Source organism: Nyctereutes procyonoides, unplaced genomic scaffold (genome assembly GCF_905146905.1).
Source record: "Nyctereutes procyonoides isolate TBG_1078 unplaced genomic scaffold, NYPRO_anot_genome, whole genome shotgun sequence".
NCBI lineage: Eukaryota > Metazoa > Chordata > Mammalia > Carnivora > Canidae > Nyctereutes > Nyctereutes procyonoides.
The window spans coordinates 5,259,319-5,278,192 of NW_026575026.1; the positions used below are offsets into that span (position 1 = coordinate 5,259,319).

At 40.2% G+C, this 18,874-nt stretch overlaps 1 long non-coding RNA gene across 1 annotated transcript; it reads right to left on the reverse strand.

Annotated features, from left to right (window-relative positions):
* Positions 1 to 13,606: 13,606 nt before the first annotated feature.
* Positions 13,607 to 18,708, reverse strand: LOC129503317 (uncharacterized). Its single transcript, XR_008663152.1, has 4 exons — positions 18,584 to 18,708; positions 16,149 to 16,331; positions 15,460 to 15,584; positions 13,607 to 13,678 (listed from the first exon to the last, which is right to left on the reverse strand). It is a non-coding gene; the product is annotated as an uncharacterized LOC129503317 (long non-coding RNA).
* Between the last annotated feature and the right edge of the window lie 166 nt (positions 18,709 to 18,874).

Sequence of the window (18,874 nt, forward strand, 5' to 3'; positions counted from 1 at the left end):
GGAGAAGCACAGCTCTGCTAACACCTGGCCTTATGCCTCCTGACACTGACTTAGGACTTCTGGCTTCCAGAATTGTGAGAAAATGAGTTTTACGCCAAGTTTGTGGTGATTTGTTACAGCAACCACGGGAGACTAATATACTATTCACTGATGCCTTCATAAAGACAGCAAATGCATTCTTTTAAATATTCATGATTAGCTGAAATGGAAAATTAAAATAAAAACCTTAGTTGTCCAAAATAATAATAATAGTGTCTCTTGTGAATGGGTCATTACTTTCCAAGTGAAGAGTAATACTCATTACTATTTGTTCTTTGTATAATACTCTTCTAATTAATCATATAAGTGCATTAATACTTTAGACATAAAAATATTATATAATTAATACACCACAATGTATGAACTTAACTGATAATTATTAAATCTGAGCTAAAAGTAAAAGGGGACTCATTTACTAATCTCCCAACTTTCCTGTATGATTGAAGCTCTCTATAAAAAAAATTTTTAAGGGGATCCCTGGGTGGCGCAGTGGTTTAGTGCCTGCCTTTGGCCCAGGGTGCGATCCTGGAGACCCGGGATCGAATCCCACGTCGGGCTCCCGGTGCATGGAGCCTGCTTCTCCCTCTGCCTGTGTCTCTGCCTCTCTCTCTCTCTCTCTGTGACTATCATAAATAAATAAAAATTAAAAAAAATTTTTTTAAGATTCACACTTACATAGACTTAATTTCTTCTTGGCATCTAATTAATTAAGGCCACCATATATATCATACAGACAAATAAATATGACATGATATGTATCCTTCTCTCTAATCATTTAATCAACTCCAAAACACACATAATACCTAATATTATAACCAAAAGAATAAACAGAACACTTAAACAAAAACTGCTTTTAAAACTGCTAATATAATTATTTAAATTAGTTTGTCATTTCCTTTTATTCTTATGCTCATTCTTTCTTCCCAGAACACCTTCCTAAAGTTTTCCATAATTTTATTATTTTTATGACTTTTTAGAGTTTCAACAATCTTAGCAGACCCTATGCAAAAAGATAAATTTTAAATCACTTAAAGTTACAGGATTTGGATCAGTATGGGAAAATTAATTTATAGAAAAATCTTGCCTATTAACATAGCTGCAAAAATTCTAAAGCACAAGGAAAACTAATCCAGTAATGTCAGTAAAAACTAATTCATTATAACTGAGAAGAATTAGTCTAGAGGAGCATAGATGATTTAATATTATAAAAATCTATTATCCTGGACCATAACATTAATGGACTTACAAAAGTAGGAGATATTTTTATATACACCAAAGATTAATTCAATTAAATTCAGTTTTCATTCATGTTATTAAAAAACAAAACAAACAAAACTGCAAGCTAGGGATATCAGTTTTCCTTAATTTGATTAAATTAATTTGATTAAAGGTATCTAAGAAAAACTAAGAGAAACATGATAATTAACAACAAAATTTGGGATCCCTGGGTGGCGCAGCGGTTTGGCGCCTGCCTTTGGCCCAGGGCGCGATCCTGGAGACTCGGGATCGAATCCCACGTCAGGCTCCCGGTGCATGGAGCCTGCTTCTCCCTCTGCCTATGTCTCTGCCTCTCTCTCTCTCCCTGTGTGACTATCATAAATAAATAAAAATTAAAAAAAAATAAAATAAAATCAGCTCATTTAAAAAAAAAAAACAAAATTTTAGAAGCTCTATCTGAAAAGCCAAGAACAATACAAAGGATATTCATATTCTTACTACTTAAGTCAATATTTTATAGGCAGCTCTAGCCAAAAAATATATATATAAGAAAAAGAAAAAAAAAGATAAAAATGTGGGAAAAGAGGGATAGTATATTGATTTGAAAAATACATAAGAATCTCAGAAGAATCTGCAAATACAAAAAAAAATAGATTACATCCAATTTAAAAAAGATTTGTGAATAAACAGTATAAAAAAAAGTAGTGGTATGGGATTCAATGCCAGTAAAGATGACTAATTAACACAAGCTTTTGGCTCCTGTCTTTAAAAACAACCTTATAGGAATAAGAAATTTGAAATCCAAGAGATTATAGGGGAAAGGCCCTGAGCTAAGTGCTGGGGTGCTGAAAGGCCATTGAGAACTGGTATGTACATCGGTGGAGAAAGACATAGACAACGTGGCTCTGAGAAAATAAATTAGTAACAAGTAGTTTGAGTCACACTTTCCTACCTACTAATAAGTCAAGTGGGCAACAAAAAAAGAAAATCAGCCAAAGTACAAAAGATTTAAAAAACATAATTAATATAATATGCCATACACACCAAATCGAATTCTGCGTTTAATCAAAGAATATGCATTCTTCCCAAGCACACAAGTATAATTTCTAAAACTTGATCACATTCTAGCCTAGAGAGCAAGTCTTACTGTAGTACAAATAGTAAGTGATGTATGTAAGTAGATTATATTTCCTGGCATCAAAACATGAACAAGTTAGCATATTAGAATAAAAAGATCAGTTAACCCTCTATATAGTGAGACACAGAAAACCAAAATCGAAGTTACCTCCAGATCAAAGAGGAAATAACAGTGGAACTTCAAAATACTTAGAACTAAATGATAATAAAAACATTGCATAGAAAAACATACACAGTACTATTCTTCTCGGTTCTACAAAGCCAACTACTGCTACAGGCACCAAAAATACACAGAGTGAGCGAAGCCAAACACAAAAGCGTACACGCCGCGTGGTTCCACACACATGAAGTTTAACAACAGGCCAAACTGCTGGGTGGTGATGGTGTGGGGGGGGGCAGAGACTCGGGGCTGGAGATTGAACGGAAGGTACGGACAGGAAGGGGAGATCGGGGAGGGGCTGATGTGAGTGCAAATAGGTATCAGGACTCAAGGTCGCAGATCACATTGTTTTCAAAATGACACAGCAGTATCTCCCATCCCACAGGTTGTCGTGCAGTGTGGGCCTGTCGCTCCCTCACAAGAGAGGAGTCTAATTTACTCTCCCTGTGGATCTGGGCCTGACTTAGTGACTTGCTGGATGGACAGGATGTGGCCAAAGTGACACATTGGCACAACAAAGCCAGGCCATAAAAAAGCCTTGCTGCTTCCTTCAAGGTCTCCCATGCATGTTCTCTCAGAGTCGAGCCACCATGCTGAGAGACCCACGGCCCATGGAAGGCATGCACAGGAGCCCTCTGGTCGACATCTCCCCAGCCTGGCTCCCGGGCGACAGCAAATAACAACTGGCATGTGAGTGATTCATTCTGCGTGTCCAACCCAGCCACGCCTTTGGATTACTAGAGCCCCGGCTGACTTCCAACTGAAATCACAGGACAGATCCCAAATGAGTTACCCAGTTGTATATGATCAACTCCAGGACCATGGGAGGTGGTTTTTTTAAAAAAATATTTGAGCCACTAAGTTTTAGAGTGGTTGTGACCAGAAATAGATCCCCAGAATACTCATCATTCAGGGAAGATTCACGCATTTCACCACATGCAAATTCTACCTCCATAAAAATAAGATTGAAAGAGAATATACTGTATTAGAATTAAATTTACTGACATAAAACAGAAGTAAAAATGACAATGGCTCAGACAAGATAGAGGGTACGTCTCTGAGGTTAAACATTCTTTTAACCCCAGAGCTAGACAATTTGGGATCCGTTTGGCAGCTTCACACTCACAAGAAACCAAGGCTACATCTGATTCTTCCTTTCAAGGTCATTGTCAGACCTCACCTTGCTTGGGTTTTTCACTGGCTTGTGTAGCATCAAACCAATGGGGAGGCACTATGTGTCGCTGCATTGTATTGATTCCCATTTTCTAAGGAGCTCTGTTAATCAAGGATCCTTCTAATCCTTTCTGCCATTCTCCTAAATCAGGACGCCATTTCCTTGTCCTAGACTAATACAATAACTTCTTATCTTCCTCTAGCCTCATCTTTTACAAGGTCGCCATAGTAACTTCTCAAAATATAAATCTCCTGATCGTTTCCCTCTTTCCCCAGATCTCCTCTTCTGTTTAAAACTCTTTAGTATAGCCCTACCGCCAGCCATAAGAATCCAAACTCAGACTAAGGAATGTTTAGATTGCTGGAGCATAAAGTTTGAGTATATGGATCATATTGACATTGACTATGTTTTTTAAATAGCTAATCATTCATTTGCAATTGCAAAATTAAATTATATGTATCAGTTACAAATCCTAATTACAGACATTTTGTGTAAAATATGATGGGAATTGGATTATCTCCTCCACTCTGGGGTCCTTTCACTTATATCAGAAATAAACAATTGATCTATTTTAACAAATGGCATGAGGGGAAAAGTGAGGAGATGTAAAACCATGTCCCTTTTGGAAATGGTGAAAAGATTAAAAATGTTCAGTTTGTAAAAGAGAAGTAGGAGTGATGGAGTATCATGGGTGCCTCTTAAGTATGATGGCTTTATATATTTTAAGAACTCTCCCTTTTGGTTTGTATTTCTCTATTCTAAGGATATAGATATATAGATATATTCTTTCTTTACTGCCGAATTTCTCCAAAGCAGAAAGCTAAAACTGCCTTCACTCTCTGGCTCCACACCATCTTTAAAAAGCAAAAACAAAAAATTAACCTCACTGAAGAGATGACACTGGGTGCCCTGTAAAAAGGGAAAAAAGCTTTGGGGATTGTGGAGAGAGATGTTTCCTGAAAGGTGACAGAGGTCATTCAGAGAGCCATCTCCCACCTTGTAGCAGCATCCCCTGGAGGTGACGGTACCATGGAAGAAACGTCTGGGTACCACATCTTGAGAGATTAGACCCCACAGCATAACAAGAAGCATAAAAATCTTCTCCTGGCCTCATTGTGGCCCAAATAGAGGACCACATAGATGTGACAATTGCTCCAGTGCCCCACAGTGACTCTCCAATGCTCTCATGATACATAAGTACCTAGGATCTTTGTATAACCCCAGGGCAGGGGCAACACTGAGCAAAACTAAGACTGAATATCTAACCAGTCAAGCAGAACAGAGGCTTGGAGTATACATAGTCAATCCTAAAAATTACAGGAATATTCCATGCAATACATAAATCCATTGACTATGATTCATCACTAGCACATGTATTTTAACTTTGTAGTAGCAAGCAAAATAAGTATTCACAATTAGTATGAATAGGAATATTCAAAATACTGGAAACTGAAGTGGTTAAAGTATTTGCAGATGATTTACAAAGCCTTGGACAGTGAGGAAAATGAACTAAAAAGTACCAGTGAAGTTTAAACAGGAGCTACTACACTCATGCATCACTCATCAATCACTTATTTACTCATTGATTCAGGAAAATTAAAATGCCCTGGCACTTACATAATAAAGTCTTGTTCTGACTGACCTGTCTTAAATCTCTTTTACTTACTGTGAAAGGATTTCAATCTAAAATGGAGCCAGAGGATACGGAATGGAGACACATAGGCCCTCAGGAAAATGAAATGCAAGAAATGAGAGACCGATTCCCCTGTGAATGCCTGGCTTTCAGAATATGTGAAATTATTTTCCAACCAATAAACATCCGCCAAGAATCCTTCCCCATCCTCAAGCCAATGAACTGACCGCTCGGCCTCTGGCTAGACTTCCCTCTTCTCTGCACTCCTTTCCCTTTAATATAGCCTGCCCAAAACCTTCAACCAATCCATCTCTAGTTTATTATAGTTTGTGTTTCCCAAATTGCAATTCCTCTGCTATTCCTAAATAAACTCAATTTCTGGCAATTCAAGCTTGCCTCAGTTTACCTCTTTATTTAGGTTGATATTCACCGCAGGGAAAGCCATTTGGCTTTGATACAAACTACTAATGTGATCAATGGTCTGTGAAGGAATTGTAAAAATGGATGCAATTGTCCATGGATTCTTTTATTGGGTTTATGTTCTATGCCAGTACTTTTTATTCATTTGCAACATTCAACATACAAGATGAAATAAATAAAACTACACACACACACACACACACGGACTTACATATAAGCAAAAGATAAGAGAATATTTTAGACCATTTTATATTTAGCACTGTCAAACAATACTCACATTATTCATTGTAAGTGGTTGCCATTTAGGGAATTCAATTTGGTTCAGTTTTTACGAAAATAAAAGCGGTAATGATGTCTAAGCTTCCTGTGTTTGAAAAATAATTAAAATATGGTCTCTTCCTCAAGAAATTATAATCGAGGGGAAAAAATATGGGCCTATAAACCAATATTAACACATTTCAAGATGCTGAATTTCATGATAGGACTCCAGGTAATTTTAGGAGGGAAAAACTTCCCAAGAAAAATATGGGGTCAATATGATATTCTATAAATACATGCCAAGATCTAGAAAATAGTTAAATTTCTATTTAAATATGAAGAAGATATGCTTTCCGCCTGTCTTGTCTCTTTTTAAAAATATTTTATTTATTCATGAGAGACACACACAGGGAGAGAGGCAGAGACACAGGCAGAGGGAGAAGCAGGCTCCATGCAGGGAGCCCGGCGTGGGACTCGATCCTGGGTCTCCAGGATCACACCCTGGGCTGAAGGCAGCAGTAAGCTGAGCCACCCAGGCTGCCCCACCTGTCTGTCTCTTAACAGGATTCCCTATTTTGGCCCTGCGTAAAAAGAATGTAAATATCTTTACTTAATGAGCAGTACTTAAAAATTGAAAGTACTTAACTAACAAACTATGAATTAATATGGTGGCCTTTAATTGTTCTTTTAGGAATGTAAAATAAGCATAAATCAAAATCTCCATTCCTGAAGGAGCAAAAGAATCCTGAGAGAAGAAACAGGAATCAAAGGAATAACTGAAGGGGGCCTGGGTGACTCAGTCGGTTAAGTGTCTGACTTCAGCTCAGGTCATGATCTCTGCTCCCTCTCAGTGGGGAGTCTGCTTGTCCCTCTACCACTCCCCCTGCTTGTGCACATTCTCTCTTTCAAATAAATAAAATCTTTTTTAAAAAAATAATGGAACAATGTCCCTGAAGGATGACAAATTTTGGATTGAGAGAGCAAAAAATAATAATAAAATAAACAAGACTATGAAGAGTAAAAGCAAATGACTAATAAACATATAAAACATATAAAATGATGTTAAGCTTTCCAAATAGGGGAAATGACTGATTTGTGGCTCAATAAGATAGACTTGACCATTAGAAAACAAACACTGAACATATCAATATCCAGAAGACAGACTACAGAAATGTAAAAAGCTTCATGGTAAAAAAAAAAAAAAAAAAAAAAAAAAAAAAAAAAACCAGCATGAAAAATATTTTTTTAATATTTATTTATTTAAGAGGAGGGGTAAAAGAGAGGGAGAGAGAGAATCTCCAGTAGACTCCCTGCTGTGCTTGGAGCCTGATTCAAGACTCCATCTTACAACCCTGAGATCATGATCTGAGCCAAGAGCTGGGTGCTCAACCAGCTGAACCACCCAGGCACCCTTGCATGCAAAAATTTCTGCTGAAAATTACATTGTTGAATTTTCTAAGGTGATATCTGCTGAAAACCTTAGTTCTGAACCTGATGAAAGAGTTCTGTACTGCTGCTTTGTTCCGGAAGAAATTAACCATGGCTGGGGAAAGGAAGGTGTCAGGTGTTAAGGACGCTAAGCACTGGGGTTGGCAGTTCTTAGGGTACTAACGTAGGATGAACTTGGCAGTAATTAGAAAACCTCAATGTTCTCTAATTTGAAGGATATACATGATTTGTCTATGCATCACTAAGCAAGCAAAGAAGTCTGAATAGCCAGAGAAGTAGTTGAGTGACCTAGGAGCTAAATGACCGCTGTACCAGGTGTTCACTGAAGCCATTACAGCAAACTGTACTGGAGGAAAACTGTCAAGTTCATTCTTCTCAACAACTGCTCTCTGTATCCTCTCCTGGACTTCTTGTAAAAAGTAATGTTTTCGGTGTTTGTTCAATATTTCTTCCCACTCCTGATACAATGTAACATTAGTGATAAGCACACATTGCCATAAAATTTTATATCCTGTAAATATAAGTATAAACTTGTCTTACTGTGGACTTGCTGACACAGAGATCCAAGAATCCAAGAGGATCTGAATAAGTTCAGTCTTAGTGATTCCATTAATATTATTTACAAGTTTATCTGTGTACATATATTTCCAATTCTCTTGAGTAAATGCAAGGAATAAAAATACTGGACCATGTGGTAACTCCACATGGTTTAACCATTTGAGGAACTACCAGATTGTTTTCCAAAGTGCTGCACTATTTTACATTCTCACCAGGAGTGTGTCAGGAGTCTAATTTCTCCACATACTCACCAACACTTGTCTTTTTATTATTACTTTTTAAGTTCAATTATTTACGTTATCTCTATAACAACCAGTGTCGGCTCAAACTCATAATCCCAAGATCAACAGTCACATGCTCCTCTGACTGAGCCAGCGAGGTAGCCTCAAACTTGTCTTTTTAATTACAAATATCCAGTTTTTTTCAAATATCCAGTTATGAAAATGTTTTATTTGAATTTTCCTGATGGCTAATGATATTGAACATTTTCTCATGTGCTTACTAGCCATTTATATGTCTCCTTTAAAGAAATGTCTATTCAGATCCTTTGCCCATTTTTAATTGGGTTGTCTTTTTTAACATTTTTATTAATTTATAAAATTGCAATTGTTTCTTATATCTTCTAGATATAAATCCTTTATCAAATGTATGATTCCCCAAAATTATCTCCCATTCTGTAGGTTGCCTTTTCACTTTGTTGATGGTGTCCTTTGAAGCACTAGGGCTTATAATTTTGATGACACATCAGCTATTTTTGCTTTGATTGTATGTGCTTTTGTTATAGCCAAAAGATCATTTCCTAAATCAGGTCACAAAGATTTATACCTTTGTTTTCTTCTAAAGGTTTTTCTTAACTCTTATATTTACATCTTTGATCTATTTGAGTTAATTTCTGTATGTAGGTAAGATAAGGGTTCCAACTTCATTCTCTTGCATGTGATTTTTGTATAGTAGTCTTTATGCTGCAACCTTGCTGAACTTTTTATTAGACTTAATAATTTGTTAATGAATTATTTAACACTTCTATATACACCATCATGATGTCTACAAATATAGTTTTACATTAAAAAAATAATCTAGTTTTAATGGAAATACAAGCAAAAATAAAGAGTACAGTTTTTAGTTTAGAATAATAATTCCCAAATACATTTTGTGGAACACAGGTTCTTGGGATGCAATTACCTCCTAAAAGCTTTTTGTTGCAAAAGAAGTTTGGGAAATACTGCACTAAACAAAATTAAATTAGGTTTGCACACCCTCTCTAGGAGTGGTTAATATGTCCCTGTGCACTGCAAATCTCCCTGAGCACTGCAAATCTCCCTGAGCAAGCAGTATAATGTATAATTTTTCCTACACTTGACCAGGAGAAACCTTTAGAACACTATTCCTAGAGTCATGTGCGTGACACATTTTGTGAAATTCGAATGGACAGCACTAAACTATTTACTAAGCACTTGTGACCATGCCCTTTACTAGAAGCTCTGGATGGACAATGAACTTCAAGAGAGTAACACTTAACAAAATAATCATGGTAGTGAATGCTTCTGATAATGAATCAGATGTTCAATAAGAAAAGAGCATTAGTCACTAAGATCATAAAGGTTCATACAAAATAGTTCTTACTGAAATAAAAATCTGGTACCTTAAATCTAAATATTTATGTGAGGAGGCAAAACAAAAATATTTACACGTTGGAGAGATACATTTCAGCTCTTAAAATGTCTCCAGCAAGCTAGCTGAGTGCTTGGCAGTTCATCTGCAACCTGGCATAAACCCAAAATTTAAAAGAAAAAAAATAGTTTTTAACATTCAGTGCTAGTGGTATTTTTTTTAAGCTCTGATTAAAATGGTGTTGGAAAGGTATACTTTAAAAGACAGTTTCTGAGAACCAGATAATATTAAAATTATATTAAGCCTTTGGGTAGGTAACATGAGTACAGAATGCAAGATTTAGGCTATAATCTTAAAGGTCAAAAGAGAATTTGATTGGGGGCACCTGGGTGGCTCAGTCACTTGAGCTTCTGACTCTTGGTTTCCGCTCAGGTCATGATCTAGGGCGGTGAGGTCTGGCGATTGCCAGCAGGGGTGGTGGGCAGAGGGGCCATTGGCCTCCTGTGCTCACTGGGGAACGCATTCCGAGATTCTCCTCCTCTGCCCCTCCCCTCACTCACACATCGCCCCCCCCCCAAATAAATCAATAAATCTTTCTTAAAAATAATAATTTGATCAAAGACCACCAAAAAGATAGAGTCCATTCAGACATATTGTTGAGATAAGGTAAATAAGGTGATCCTACCACCATCACTTTACCCCACACATACATGTAGATTTTTCCTAATCAGTAGCTTACACTTTTTTCTCAAGATTACCTTTAAAAAATCTTTTTATTCCACATCCTCAAGGTACACCCCACCTCAGCCCCCCCCCCCATACACACAGAGTCACACACTTCCCCAAACTTTTGAACTTTCTCTTTTGAAGTACAAGAGTCTGCATACCAAAAAAAGGCAGGGGGTGGGGAGGGGAGAGGCGAGGCCAGAGGTGGGGATAATTTCACCAAGACCAGAAAGACTTGGAAGGCCATCCAGCAAGGCAAGGAGGGCTCTGAATTAAAGGTTTGCGGGGAGGACAAGCGAATCCAGGACAAGCGTCTCCCCCACTAATGGCAATAATTAAGTCATCACACCCCCTCTGGTCTCCCCAGCCAGGAGGCCACGGCCCTTTCCACTGCCCTGGGGCTGATTCCTGCCCCCCGGGGGCTCCCAGCCAGACTCCCTGGAGGTGGGGGCCGGGGTAGCAGAGGATCCTGCCCACCGCCGAGCTATGCAGTCCTCCAGGAGGCTCCCAACTGCGGCCTTCGTGGGGATGTGGCTGCCCGGGCCTCAGATCCAAGGGGACTCACCCAGGTTCTCAAGGGCGCAGCCTGGAGGCTGGTTGCTAAGGACGCTGTGTGAGTCATTCTCAGAGTCCCGAAGGTTGCTCCGTGAGCCCCAGGGCTTGGCCAATCAGGACCCTTGAATCCAAGTCCACGTTCTCTCCCCTCTTTCATTACGTTTGTGTTCAGCTTCTGAGGAATAGATGCGATGATGTGTGAAAGGCCTTTATTAGCTTTTAAATGCAATCACAAAGCGTTCAGTTAGGATTCACTGTAAACACTGCCCTTGCTTTGCGTATGCAGCCAGGAGCTCCAGCAAGAAGAGGCCTGGGGGTGCGTTAGTGGCTCCTCAACCTCTAAAGGCTTCCTCCAAAACCTTGCCTGCCCCCACCTCCATCTAAAGTTTAAAAATAAAGGCAACATGATTCAACACAATTGCTATATAGGGGAGCTATGTCTTCTCATCAAATTGCTGTCTCTAAGCTCCATCTACACCTGCCAATGTCCTCTGCATTTAGGAGAGTGGGTAAACAAAGATGTTCTGTATGCACTAAGCACAAGAGGGCAAATTTAAACACAAAAGAATGCCTTCTTTTAAAAAATAGGATGCAATAAAATTAATTTAAATCCTTATAATATTCCTATCTACCATTGGGCGAGGAACTTCAAATATTCTATGAATGTTCACAAATATTTCAATGGAAACACATGGAAAAATAGAAACAATATGGAAGAGCAATTCTGATTAAATTCAAAGCTAATGTGCAGGTATTATCCTGGTGAAATAACTGCTTTAAAAATTTGAGAACTTCAAAAGAGAATTTAACTAATGGAAACGTGAAATACATCCATCTTGAATTATTTCTGTTCATAATAAGCACCAAATAAGTCTTCCCATTTTTTTCAGTACATTTTGATATTTAAAACAGAAATTATTGGCCCAAAGCCACAGAACGTATAACACCAAGAGTGAACTTTATTTATTTATTTTTAAAGATTTTATTTATTTATTCATGAGACACACACACAGAGAGAGAGAGAGAGAGAGAGAGAGAGAGGCAGAGACACAGGCAGACGGAGAAGCAGGCTCCATGCAGGGAACCTCACCTGGGACTCTATCCTTGGTCTCTAGGATCATGCCAGGGGCCAAAGGCGGTGCTAAACTGCTGAGCCACCCGGGCTGCCCAAGAGTGAACTTTAATATAAACTACAGACTCTGGGTGATTATGATGTGTTAGTGGAAGTCCATCAACTGTAACAAATTACTATTCTGGTTGAGGATGTTGATAATGAGGCTATGCATGTGTGGGGCCAGGGAGTGTATGGGAGATCTCTGTACCTTCCTCTTAATTTTGCTGTGAACCTAAAACTGTTCTAAAAATAATAATACTCTTTAAAAAAAATAGCTAATTCTAAAAAATGATAAAATTTAAAAAAGCAGAAATTACAATATCAGATCCCAGGTTTTTCTGAAACACATTCTTCCTAGATCAGTAAGTTGAGAGTAAGAATAAAAGTGAAATTGATGAACACTATAAAAGATATATCTTAGAAAGCAAATCTTAGAGTGCCAACCCACTTAGAATGAGTTCCAAAAAGAGAGAACAAAGATATAAATAATAATAAAGAATAGCTGGGGGAAAACCTCTTTGATCAAAAAAATACATATATTTGAGACAGAAAATCAAGAGTGCTTACCCTATTCCAGCCATAGCAACATTTTTGTAGATATGTGACAAGGAAACAAAAGCAACATAAACTGTTGGGACTTCATCAAAATAAAAATCTGCACAGTAAAGGAAACAATCAATAAAACTAAAAGACAACCTGCTGAATGGGAGAAGATATATCCAAATGACATATCCAATAAAGGGTTAGTATCAAAACATTCAAAAAACAAACAATCCAATTAAAAATGACAAAAGATATGAACAGGCATTTCTCCAAAGACATCTGGATGACCAACAGACACATGAAAAGATGCTCAACATCATTCATCATCAAGAAAATGCAAATCAAAACCACCATGAGATATCACCTCAACACCTGTCAGAGTGGCTAAAATCAAGAACATAAGAAATAAGTAGCGTTGGCAAGGATGGGGAGAAAAAGCAACCCTTGTGCACTATCAGTGGGAACACAAATCGGTATAGCCAATGTGGGAAACAGTATGGAGTTTCCTCAAACTATCAAGCATTACATTACCCTATGATCCAGTAATTCCACTACTGGTTATATTTACCCAAAGAATATGCAAACACCAATTTGAAAAGATATATGTACTCCTGTTTATTGCAGCAGTATTTACAACAGCCCAAATATGGAAGTAGACCAAGTGTCCATCAATAAATGGATGGACAAAGAAGGTGTGATACGTATATCATTATTTTTATATAATGGAATATTACTCAGCCATAAAAAAGAATGACATCTTGCCAGATGCAACAATATAGATGGATCTAGAGCATATAATGTAGTGAAATATGCCAGTCAGAGAAAGACAAATACCATGTGATTTCACTCATACATGGCATTTAAGAAACAAAACAAATAAGCAAAGGAGAAAAGAGACAAAAAAATAGTAGACTCTTAAATAATAGAGAATAAACTGATGGTTACCAGAGGGGAGGTGGATGGGGGGATGGGTGTAATAAGAAAAAAAAAAGGAGTGCTTACCATATTCCAAATAAAATTAATATGGGAAGACTGCCGTACTCAAACATAGCTTGGTGGATTTTTTTTTATACTTCCTGAGATCTAGGAAAAATACGAGAAGTATTAAAAATACAAACTGTTAAATGGATTATTCATGATAAAATTTTGGATTAAAAACTCTTCAAATTTAAAAATCAGTTGATTCTGCAGAGCATGCATAGTTAGTCATGAATTCTACAGGGAGGACAGCTAAAGGACATGTTTATATAAGGGAGAATCCACAAATTCTTCTCCTACTCCTCCTACACTTTAAGGTGAAACTACTAAAACACTCAAAGAAGGCATCACTTAGACATTAATCAAAAATGCAAAAGTTGTGACTGGAAAGAACTGACGTTGAGCTCTGAGATCAGATATACTAAATGATTAATGTTCCTTTGGTCACAAAATGAAATGACAAAAAAATTTTAAAGAGATATGTTTATAGCTTTTGTAATCCAAATAAAAATACAGAAGTGTGAGAAAAAAGTGGGGACAGTTCTCAATTTTCATAAAGAATTGTAAAACAAAGATATTACACTATTGTTAGGTGGAGGAATTCAGTTAGATTTTCAATTCATACCATACACTAAAAGATGGATCTCAAAAAATACAAGTATTTAACATGTTTTTGGAAGCGAACACTTGGTGGCATAAATATAGACCTCAGCAAATAGAAAAGCATGCATCACAAAAGGAAATATTTCATAGAATATTAAAAAAGGAGTCTAACCTCTTAGAGTTACCATATAAATTTATGTGAGTACACCTCAAATCCAAAGCATGCGTTTTTGTGTTTTAAAAGAATAGGAGTGGGATCCCTGGGTGGCGCAGCGGTTTAGCGCCTGCCTTTGGCCCAGGGTGCGATCCTGGAGACCAGGGATTGAATCCCACGTTGGGCTCCCGGTGCATGGATCCTGCTTCTCCCTCTGCCTATGTCTCTGCCTCTCTCTCTCTCTGTGTGTGTGTGACTATCATAAATAAATAAAAATTTTAAAAAAAGTTCATTTGGAAGAATAATGGGAATTAGTCAAGAAAATTATGAAAAGAGAAGCAAGGATACAAGGGTATGGCTTACTACATATTAAAACTTATAGTGAAAACTTTTTCTTGGTCCACATAAATATTTGAAATAAATATTTTCATTATCTTCAAATTCCATCCTTGAGAAAATATACAGCTGCATCATAGTACCTAACAAAGGGACTTGTCCATAGTAGCGCTTAAGAATATTGCCGGGTGAATTCCTACATAAAAATGCAGATGATTTTGTTTGGCCTGGTGAGCTAAATTCATTCCATGTATGAATTTCTGGGTAAAATATCAGTATAAATGAATGATCTGCTTCTTTTGTACTTTTGTTTAGCAGGTCGAATCATTTTGTGCCGATTCTTGAAACCCATCAAAATATCTGCTATTCTTCGTTTGTATTTCAACTTAAATCTAACTGAATAGCGACTGGACTTTTAAAAATACTTACTAAACTATTTTGTGATTATAAATATTTCCATCATATAATTCTTTCCAATGCAATCTAATCAATCCTTCAAACCTATTTACTAAGGGAAAAAGTAAAAAAAAAAAAATCCATATCTTTCTATGAATAATATAAATTTTGTGAAGTTTTTCCTGATTTTTAATTTTTGATGCTTTCAACATCCTCTAGCCATTCATTGCTGTGTAGTAGTTTAATAACTGTAGTTCTTTGAAAACATGAACACGAGTTGCTCGATCATCCATCCTGCAGAAGATGGAGCCAGATTCTTTCCACTGGAGTGTGGAGCTGGGTTTAGTAACTCACTTCTAGAGACCTGAATGTAAAGGTAGTAAGGAGGTGGACTTACATCATAAAGACAATGTAGAGTCCTCCTTGCTGTGTCTCTCACCATGTGCCCAGGGAGGATGAGCCAGAGATCTGTGGAGAGAGGGGCCTGGGTCTCCGGATTTGGGCCCAGGTTGATAGGCAGGGCTGTGAGAGCAAGCCCTGGAGTCAGGCTCTGCGCTGGGCGTGGAGCCCGCTTAAGATCCACCCCCTGCTCCTCTGCCCGCCTCCCCACAACCTCCCCTCCTAAGCTAAAAAAAAAAAAAAAAAAAAAAACCAGAAAAACAACAACAACAACAACAACAACAAAAACAGTCCTATGGGGATCTCCAGGTGGCAAGAAACTAAGACTTCCTGACAGCAAACCAGCAATAAAGGGAGGCACTCTCTCCACCATTAGCTGAGGGAGATATTGGATCTTGGAAGTGAATCCTCTGGCCCAGTCAAACCCAGTTAGGCCTGAAATAGCTGCACCTCCAAGTCTGGACAGCAGCTTCCTGAGCCCTGGGTCCTTCAGGGATGCCTGATCCTGCGAGGGTAGCACACCCCACATATGCCGTGTTCTTAGGACAAAGTTTCATATATAAATTAGGCGCAGCAAGAGATTAGCAGCAATAATTAATAATAAAATTAAACAATTATGACAATAGGCCATAATAAAAGCTTTCTGAATGTGAACTCTCTCAAAATATCCTACTGTCCGGTACCCACCCTTCTTGTTGTGAAGATGCAAGATGAGAAAATGCCCTGATGCTGCAATCCAGTGAGACAAGGGACACAGGCCTTGTGACAGCGTCAGGCTTCTGCTGCTCTTCTCACTGCACTTTGGGAGGGCCACCTGCTTCCTGCCTGCAGTTTGCTGTGGGAGACTGAAAAGCCCAGGAAACCGAAAACCTGGGAAAGAAAAACAACACTGTTTTGCTGTGTCTCGCCCAATTTTATTAAATATATACGTGTCATTATTTGACATTGCCTTATATGTTTGTTTCATCATTTGACATGATATTGTTATCTGTTATCTCCCAACTGGAACGTGAGTTCCAATGATGCAAAGACTTTGGCTTATTATTCTAAACTTCATTGCTCAGAACGGTAACTGTACACAGAATAGGTGCCCAATAAATACACTTTGCTTAAAAAAAACAGATGGATGAATCATTTTAATAATTAATGGATGACTAATATTTAGTATCCTGACAATTTTTCTTGCTATGAGCAGTTATATCATGAACATGTGCACAAGTAAACATATAGTAAACCCTATTGTTGTTTCCTAAGATTGAAGAGTCAAAAGAGCATCATTTTCATGGCTTTTTAGACTATTGTCAAACAGCCCTCCAGAAAGAGTTGTTATATTTTATGCCACTCCATGAATCACAGCTACTTTCTTCTCACATTGCATGACAAGGTGTATTTTCCCTTTTACACATTGTCCTTTAAATGGGGGAAAGATAGTCATTCACCTTTCCTTTCCTCAATCACCGGAGGGCAGACATTTCTTCATAGAATTATTACGCACTTGTGTTTCTTTCTTTATGACTTGCCTCTTCATGGTCTTTGCTTATATTTCAACCGATACACCCTTACTCGTAGCTAAGAGCTTTTCTTCAATAAAGTGACTTATCGTCTTTATCGTGTTAAAACATAATCTTCCCCAGTTTGTGTTTTTTCTTTCAATGGTGGTTACTATGTTTTTCCTTTTTTAATTTGCATAGAGAATTGTATACGCTCAACTTGATTAGTCCTTCCCTATGTGGTTTTGGACCTTGCTGTCATTCTTAGAAAGTTTGTCAATTGACTGAAAAATAATCACCTACTATTTTCTCCCAATATTCAATCTTTCCAAAAATAAAGGAAAAAAATATATATATCGTAGCTAGAATTTCTGTGGGGTGAGCTGTGAAGGGGGCTGTTCTTGCTCCCTCCCCTCAACAGGCTGCCCAGCTCTCCTTCTACTCCTGTATCCTTTCTTCATTGATATGGGATGCGAAATTGTGAAATGTTATTTTTTTTATTTTTTATTTGTTTTTTGTGAAATGTTATTTTTATTAAAAGTGCACGCACACACACACACACAGCTGTCTTTTCCTCCTTCTCCTTTTAAAAGTTTTGGACCTGGGCCTGTGGCATCTTTAATTCAATCGTTTGTAAGGAACAGAGATACACTTTGCCTCACCAGGGGACACAACTGGTTAGAAGTGAGTCGCCCAGTAGTTCGGTCTGGGCTCCTGCGCTCCTGGGCAGCCCTGGGCGCGCCTCGCCCCAGAGCCAGGCCGTCTAGCAGCCCAGGCGGTGGAGGCACCACCTGCAGGAAAGGGTGGCGTCGGGGTAGTGGGGGGTTTCGCTCACAGGGCCTCCCAGTTGTCCCCCGCGGGCCTCGATTTTCAACAGGATCATTGGGCTTTACATACACGGACTGATTTAGATGCACCCGGAAAAAACGAAAGAAACCCGTTTACAACTGTATTGTGGCCTTCGGGAAGCAACATGCCCGACTCCCCAGTCCAGCGAGCAGTTTGTGCCGGGGGAGCGGACGGGGAAGGGGTTCCCTCCACCTAGGCCTCGACGGCCACCCTGCGCGCAGGACGCGGGGCGGGGCTGCACGGAGGCCAACAGCCCGCAACGCTAACGCCTGCGCGCTCCTGCACGCCCCCTGCAAGCTCCCTGGGAGCCCGCAGCGCACCACCCCCCGGGCGCTCCCTGAGCTCCCTGCGAACTCCCCGCGCGCCCCCTGCACGCCTCCTGCGCACTCCCTGAGAGCACCCTGCATGCCCCCTGCGAACTCGCTGCGCGCCCCCTGAGCCCCTTGCCTGCTCCCTGCACGCCCCTCGCGCGACCCCTGCACGCCCCCTGCGAACTCCCCTGCATGCCCCCTGCGCGCTCCCTGAGCCCCCTGCGCGCTCCCTGCACGCCCCTCGCGCGCCCCCTGCGAATTCGCTGCGCGCCCCCTGAGCCCCCGCCTGCTCCCTGCACGCCCCTCGCGCGCCCCCTGCGCGTCCCCTGCACGCCCCTGCGAACTCCCCTGCACGCCCCCTGCGCGCTCCCTGAGCCCCCTGCGCGCTCCCTGCAGCCCCCTGCGCGCCCCCTGCGCGCCCCCTGCACGCCCCCTGCGAACTCCCTGCGCGCCCCGAGAGCTACCCGCGCACCTCCTGCGCCCTCCCCGCGCGCCCCCTGCGCGCTCCCCGTGTGGGCGTCGGCGGCCGGGCCGGCCCGGAGTCAGCGGCACCGGCGCGTCCCGTGCCTCCGCGGACCGTGCGCAGCCTGCTTCCAGGCGGCCCGGGCCTCCGGCAGCTCGTCGGCACCCGCCTCCCAGGCCCGCGGCCCCTCCGCCGCCCCCCGCGAGCCGCCCCCGCGAGCCGCCCCCGCCTGGCGGCTCCGCCCTAAGCTCCCGCCGCGTCTCCCTGGCAACCCCGTCCCGCGAGCGCCGGAAGACGCTG